This window comes from Portunus trituberculatus, chromosome 25, assembly GCF_017591435.1.
Source record: "Portunus trituberculatus isolate SZX2019 chromosome 25, ASM1759143v1, whole genome shotgun sequence".
In the NCBI taxonomy this organism is placed as follows: Eukaryota; Metazoa; Arthropoda; class Malacostraca; order Decapoda; family Portunidae; genus Portunus; species Portunus trituberculatus.
The window spans coordinates 4,970,001-4,977,500 of NC_059279.1; positions in this window are offsets into that span (position 1 = coordinate 4,970,001).

The window sequence follows — 7,500 nt, forward strand, 5'->3', positions numbered from 1 at the left end:
TTCTTCTTACTTTTCCCTGCTTTTCATTTTTTGTCTGTATCTTTTTTTATCTTCATTTTTCCCTTCCTATTTCCTTCATCACCGTCTTCCTATCTTATCATATCTCATAACCTCTCTTCCTAACTTTCTTTTCTTTCCCTCTTCTCTTCTTTTTTTCCTAATTTTGCCTGTGTTTTCATTTTTTTTGTATCTTTTTATCTATATTTTTTTCTACCTATGTCCTTCATCATCCTCTTCCTGTCTTATCATATCTCCTAACCTCTCTTCCTAACTATCTCTTCCTTCCCTTTCCTCTTCTTTTCTTAATACTTTTCCTGTCATTTCATATTTTCGATTCTATCTTTTTCATCTTTATTTTTCTTTTTGTGTTCCCTTCATCCTCGTTTTTACTCTCTTTTATGTTCTGTTTCATTTGTCTTTCATTATGTCTTTCTTCTTTATATTCCTTTCATTCACTCTCTTTTATTCATATCATATCTCCTATAACCTCTCTTCCTATATTTCTTTTCCTCCCTCTTTCCTCTTCTTTCCTTCCTACTTTTCCAGTGTTTTCATATTTTCGACTGTATCTTTTTTATCTTTATTTTTCTCTTTCCATTCTCTTCATCTTCGTCTTTCCTTTCTTTCATGCCCTCTATCGTTTTGTCATTTCATCATATTTCTTTCTTCTCTATAATCTTCTCTTCCATTTTCCTTTCATTCCTCTCCCTGTTCTTTCCATCCAATCATCATGTATTTTATCATATCTCCTAAATTCTCACTCATTCTCTCCCTCTGGTCCATTCACTCACCCACTCCACACCACTTTCCCTCATCACCTGCCTCACTCTGGTCTCATCAAGGCAAAGCTATGAAATCTGTGGTTAGGAAGAGCATTGCCTGATCGTACCCTGACTCCCAAACCTTCACGACTCTGGGACTGTTGAGATGAAAGACGGAAACTGAAAAACCCAATGCTGCTGATCTGAATATATAGCAATAGGTCATTTTTTTTATGTAAGATGAAAAATTGGCCTAAGACATTGAAAAGTAAGGAAAAAGGACTACTTAATTGCCAGTCCCCTTGCAGGTCAAAGGGTCAGTTGAAATAAAGGGAAAAATGTCTTGAAACCTCTCTCTCGAAAGTAGTCAAATCGAAGGAAGATGGAAATACAGAATCAGGCAGGGAGTTCCAGAGTTTACCAGAGAAAGGTTGAATGGTTAATAGTAAGTGGTTGTAATGAGTGAGTTTCAATGTGATATGGTGGTTGCTCTGTCGAAAGGTTAGACTCCCAACACGAAACGTAAATAAGAAATGATTATAAAAAAGAAAGAAAAAGTATGACATGACGGGAAAATCTTTAAAGTGTAATATAAACTTTAACTCAAAAATACCATGATTAAAAGAAAATAAATAAATAATAGATGGAAACAGCAATGAAAATAGTTGCTTAATCTAAAATATTCTTTCCTAGATGTATTCAAATCTGTGGAGGTGGAAAGAAGAAGTTTTTATGTTTTATTTTATTTATGATTCTTAGGCATAAATTTCCATTAAATTGAGGCTGTAATTGAGTCGTTTAGCGGTGTTAAGGAGCAGAACCAGCCTTGTTATGTCTATTTACCTCCCTAATGTGGCCGGGCGGGGAGAGAGAGAGAGAGAGAGAGAGAGAGAGAGAGAGAGAGAGAGAGAGTGTGGGGAGAGGCGGGGTCAGACATACAAACAAAAATAGAGGCAAATACACACACACACACACACACACACACACACACACACACACACACACACACACACGGTAGCTCAGTGGTTAGAGCGCTGGCTTCACAAGCCAGAGGACCGGGGTTCGATTCCCCGGCCGGGTGGAGATATTTGGGTGTATCTCCTTTCACGTGTAGCCCCTGTTCACCTAGCAGTGAGTAGGTACGGGATGTAAGTCGAGAAGTTGTGACCTTGTTGTCCCGGTGTGTGGTGTGTGCCTGGTTTCATGCCTATCCGAAGATCGGAAATAATGAGCTCTGAGCTCGTTCCGTAGGATAACGTCTGGCTGTCTCGTCAGAGACTGCAACAGATCAAACAGCAGATCAAGCAGATCAAACACACACACATACACAGATAGACAGACAGATAGCCAATCCGAAAAGAGAAAGAAACATAGAGAGAGAGAGAGAGAGAGAGAGAGAGAGAGAGAGAGAGAGAGAGAGAGAGTCAAGAGGCAGTAGGGGAAGAGGGAGAGAGGGAGGAAAGACACAAGGCAACTTTCCTGTGTTAGTTTTTGACAGTTGATCAAAAGTTACCCTCGTCACCAAGTTCCTACCAGCGGCGGGAACCTGTTTTTTGTCCAGCTGTCATGGAAAAGTGAATTAGTCTTCCCTTCGTGTTCCCTTCTTGGATATGTCTTCCCTATTCTTTCCTCCTCCCTTCTTCCTCCTCCTCCTCCTCTTCTTTTCTCTTTGCTATTCATCCATCTTGTCTTCCTCTTCATTCTTTTCCTTTTCTTTTGTCTTCCCTATCCTACCATCTCTCCTTCTCCTTCTCTTCCTTCTTCTCCTTATCTTCTTCTTATGTCTTCCCTATTTTTCCATCTCTCCTCCTCCTCCTCTTCTTTTTTTCTCTTCCTTATCCTTCCTTCTCTTCCGTCTCCTTTTATTAATTTCTTATCATTAGATTTTTTTTTTTCCTTCTATTTCTTTTAATGTTGCTTTACTCACGTTGGCTTCACATATTCCTTCTTTGTTGTCCTTCTCCTCTTCCTTCTTCTTCTCTTTCGTTTTTCTTGTTCTGATTTTTATTTATATTTTAATTTCGCCTCGTCCTCTACTTTTCCCAGTTCTCATCCTCCTTCTCCTCCTCCTCCTACTCTTCTTCTTCTTCTTCCTCCTCCTCCTCCTCCTCCTCCTCCTCCTCCTCCTCCTCCTCCTCCTCCTCCTCCTCCTCCTCCTCCTCCTCCTCCTCTTCATCCTCATTTTTTGGTTCTTTCATTCATATTCGTACTGTAGTAAAGTTGTGGTTTAATTTTTCTTATTCTTCATTTTTTCTCCCTCATTTCCTATCTCTGACATTTCTATTCCCCCTCCATCCTCTTTTTGTTTCTTACTTTCATTCATATTTTATACCTTTGTAAAATTATAGTTTCATTTCTCCTATTTTTCATTTTTTTCCTCATTTCCTATCTCTGACATTTTTTATTCTTCCTCCTCTTCCTCCTCCTCCTCCTCCTCCTCCTCCTCCTCCTCCTCCTCCTCCTCCTCCTCCTCTTCCTCCTCCTCCTTTTTTTTTTATTACTGGACTAGATAGTAATATTTCTCTTTCAACCATTTCTATCACATTCTCTCTCTCTCTCTCTCTCTCTCTCTCTCTCTCTCTCTCTCTCTCTCTCTCTCTCTCTCTCTCTCTCTCTCTCTCTCTCTCTCTCTCTCTCTCTCTCTCTCTCTCTCTCTCTCTCTCTCTCTCTCTCTCTCTCTCTCTCTCTCTCTCTCTCTCTCTCTCTCTCTCTCTCTCTCTCTCTCTCTCTCTCTCTCTCTCTCTCTCTCTCTCTCTCTCTCTCTCTCTCTCTCTCTCTCTCTCTCTCTCTCTCTCTCTCTCTCTCTCTCTCTCTCTCTCTCTCTCTCTCTCTCTCTCTCTCTCTCTCTCTCTCTCTCTCTCTCTCTCTCTCTCTCTCTCTCTCTCTCTCTCTCTCTCTCTCTCTCTCTCTCTCTCTCTCTCTCTCTCTCTCTCTCTCTCTCTCTCTCTCTCTCTCTCTCTCTCTCTCTCTCTCTCTCTCTCTCTCTCTCTCTCTCTCTCTCTCTCTCTCTCTCTCTCTCTCTCTCTCTCTCTCTCTCTCTCTCTCTCTCTCTCTCTCTCTCTCTCTCTCTCTCTCTCTCTCTCTCTCTCTCTCTCTCTCTCTCTCTCTCTCTCTCTCTCTCTCTCTCTCTCTCTCTCTCTCTCTCTCTCTCTCTCTCTCTCTCTCTCTCTCTCTCTCTCTCTCTCTCTCTCTCTCTCTCTCTCTCTCTCTCTCTCTCTCTCCAAAACTACTGACCTATATCTGTCTTACCCGTTATATCAAAAATTTTAGAAAAGGTTATTGCATCTCAGCTAACTAAACATCTCCAAACCAATAATTTATTAAGTAAATCTCAACATGGGTTTCAAAGCCATCTATCGATTGAAACTGCGCTCATGACAGTTGCTAATAAACTGTTCGACAATATTGACAAACGTAAAATATCTCTTGTCACTTTATGCGACCTGTCTAAAGCTTTCGATATTGTCAGCTACAAAATTCTAATAGATAAACTGCATAAGTTGAAAATTGACAATTTTTGGTTTGATAGTTATTTAAACAAAAGATCACAGTGTGTACGAATGGGAAAGACTCTCTCTCATAAATTAGAAATTCCATACGATGTCCCTCAGGGATCTGTGCTGGGCCCAATCTTGTTTTTAATATATGTTAACGACTTAAAACATTTTATTTCTGACTGTCTAGTAGTACAATATGCTGATGACACCCAGTTTATTCACACTGGTAGTATTGACAATATTGATGACCTAATGTACCGAAGTGCTACTACCTTTAAAATTGCTAAAGATTATTTTAACGTAAATGGCCTATTGCTTAATACTAAGAAAACGCAGTGCATGTTTGTAGGCAGCAGAACATATATTTCAAAGATACCTCCAAACACTTTTTTAAAGGTCGATGGAAGTAAGATAGCCCCTAAAGATATGATAAATAATCTTGGAGTAAATTTTGACAAGTACTTGACGTTTGATAAACATATAAATAACATTACCAGAAAGAGCTTCGGTACGTTAGTCTATCTAAATAGGATTAAAGACTACCTGAGTTCTGATGCAAGAACAATTGCTATAAACTCCTTGTATTAAGCTCAGTGAATTATGGTATGAAAATATGGGGATCTACTAACGCAACTCAGCTACAACGAGTACAGAAAGTACAAAACTTTGCTGCTAAAGTTGCACTGAATGGAGGGACTAGGCGTGACCACGTCACTCCTTTCCTGAAAAAGCTTGGATGGCTAAGAATTGAATATAAATATAAATATGAATTATGTGTAATGACTTATAACATTTTGAATGAGAGAATTCCGCACCATATTCTTCCCCTACCAAAACTCAGTGATCTACGGCTTCTTCCTACCAGACAACAGAATCAACTGTATATCCCTCACACTAACACACACACTGGGGCTCGCTCAGCACTGGTGGCCGCGCCACGCCTGTGGAATAGCCTTCCCGCTTGTCTCAGGAATGCCGCCACCGCTTCTTCTTTTAAACGACAGTTGCTACGCCACTTTTTAGTGCAACAGTTTAGTACTCCATAACTATTGTACAAATTAAGTGTTTTTCTTGTTTTACTATGTTTTTAATTTACTTTGATTATTTGTAGACTTAGTGTTTTTTTTTTTTCTTATATAATTCTACTCATTGTCGTTTTAAGACATTAGTTTTACCGTTCAAGAGATTTTAGTGCAGATAGTATAGTCTATCATAATTTTATGTATTTGTGATTTTTCATACTTAGAACAATCTTAACTGTTGTTTACATGTTGCCTGATCTAATGTTTATATGCTGTAAACACCATGTAAGGAATAACCATTGTATTGTATAATGGAATAAACATTTTGATTCTCTCTCTCTCTCTCTCTCTCTCTCTCTCTCTCTCTCTCTCTCTCTCTCTCTCTCTCTCTCTCTCTCTCTCTCTCTCTCTCTCTCTCTCTCTCTCTCTCTCTCTCTCTCTGCGCCCTCTTGTTATCCTTCCTTGAACCCTGGTGTTCTTCAGCCTTTAACTCGTAGAATCTGTAGTGGTAGAATAGGCACACAGACAGCCTCGTTAGGTCCAGTACAGTTGTTGCTGTCTGTTCTTTCCTTTGTAATCCTTTGTATTCCTCTTCCTCCTCCTCCTCTTCCTCCTCTTCTTCTTCCTTCCGTACTCCTCTCCTCTTCCAGTCAAGTCCTCCGTGGCATCGAGTAGAATACTGAAGTAGGTAACCTCGTTATAGTCCAGCCCTTTCTGTTACACGTACGTACATTTTTGTGTCGAGTTCACTGCTGCTCCTTCTCCTTCTCCTTCTCCTTCTCCTTCTTCTTCTCCTTCTTCTTCTTCTTCTTCTTCTTCTACTCCTCCTTCTTTTCTTTTTCCCGCCATTTCTTTTTCCTCTTTTTCTGGGGTTTTCTTCTTCCTTTTTTTTCATTTCTGTCCGTCTTGATCGTTGTGTTTGTTGTTGTTGTTGTTGTTGTTGTTGTTGTTGTTGTTGTTGTTATTCGTTTTGTTGTTGTTATTCTTTCTTTTATCTTCATCTGTTGATTTTGTTGTTCTTGTTTCTTCTTATTTTTCATCTCTTCTTTCTCTTTTGCCTGTCTCTTTCGTTCCCTTTTCTTCTTCTTCTTCTTCTTCTTCTTCTTCTTCTTCTTTTTATACACTTTATACTTTCCTCTTTCTTCCTTCTCCTATTTGCGTTGTTTCTCCTTCTGCGGCATTCTGTGCTTCCTCTTTCTCCTCCTCCTCCATCTCCTCATCCTCCTCCTCCTCCTCCTCCTCCTCCTCCTCCTCCTCCTCCTTCTCCTTAGATTTGTTTGCATATTCATTTGTTATTCATAAATTCGTACCAAGACTTTCCACTTTGACGTGTTGCTTGCCTTTCCTTCTTTCTCGGAGCTTGATTGATGCAGCCACATTAATTTGTATCGCATTAATACTTGACGGAATGTACAAAAACCTGGTCTGCCTGTTTGATGTCTAATTCTAACCTCTTGAGTACCATGACGCGTTTTTCATATTCATTCTGGTTGCAACTTGGTGATTTTATACAGCTTCAGAAACATATGAGGGTGAATTAGAATAGTGAAGACCGTGGCCATTAACCTTCTAACATCCATAAACCCTCCGTAATGTAAATGAAATCGTCTTGTTATACCCAAAACATCAAGGTAAAAATGCGTCTCAGTTTTGAAAGGATTAAGACGAAAGAGATGAAAAAAAAAAAAACAGAAATGATTGAAAAAAATGAAATGTTTGATATATTTCTAATGTTTGTTTTATACTTTGTCAACGAAACACAGCATTTTTTCCTCTTTTTCTTTCTTTTTTTTTTTGTTAAGTTTGTCTCTGAACTAAACCAAATTTAAGAACGAAGCACCGAATCCGACAAAGCACCGAACTCGACACGCCAACCACCCAGATGAGCAAGAGGAGGAAGCGATAAAGAAGAAAAAAAAAAAGAAGAAAGAAAGGACGGAGACGTTTACGAATACAGTGTGCAACAGACAAGACGAGGAGAACGTGAAGGAGGAGGTAGATAATGATGATGAGGAGGAGGGAGAGAAGGAAGAAGAAGAAGAAGAGGAGGAGGAGGAGGAGAAGGAGGAGGAGGTAATACAAGAGGAGAAGTATAACAAGGAGAAACACGAAAATATAAAAGAAGAAAAGAAGAGAATGGTTCTGAGAAGATGAGATAGATAAAGGAGCAAGAGGAGGAAGAGGAGGAAGAAGAGGAGGAGGAGGAGGAGGAAGAGATAA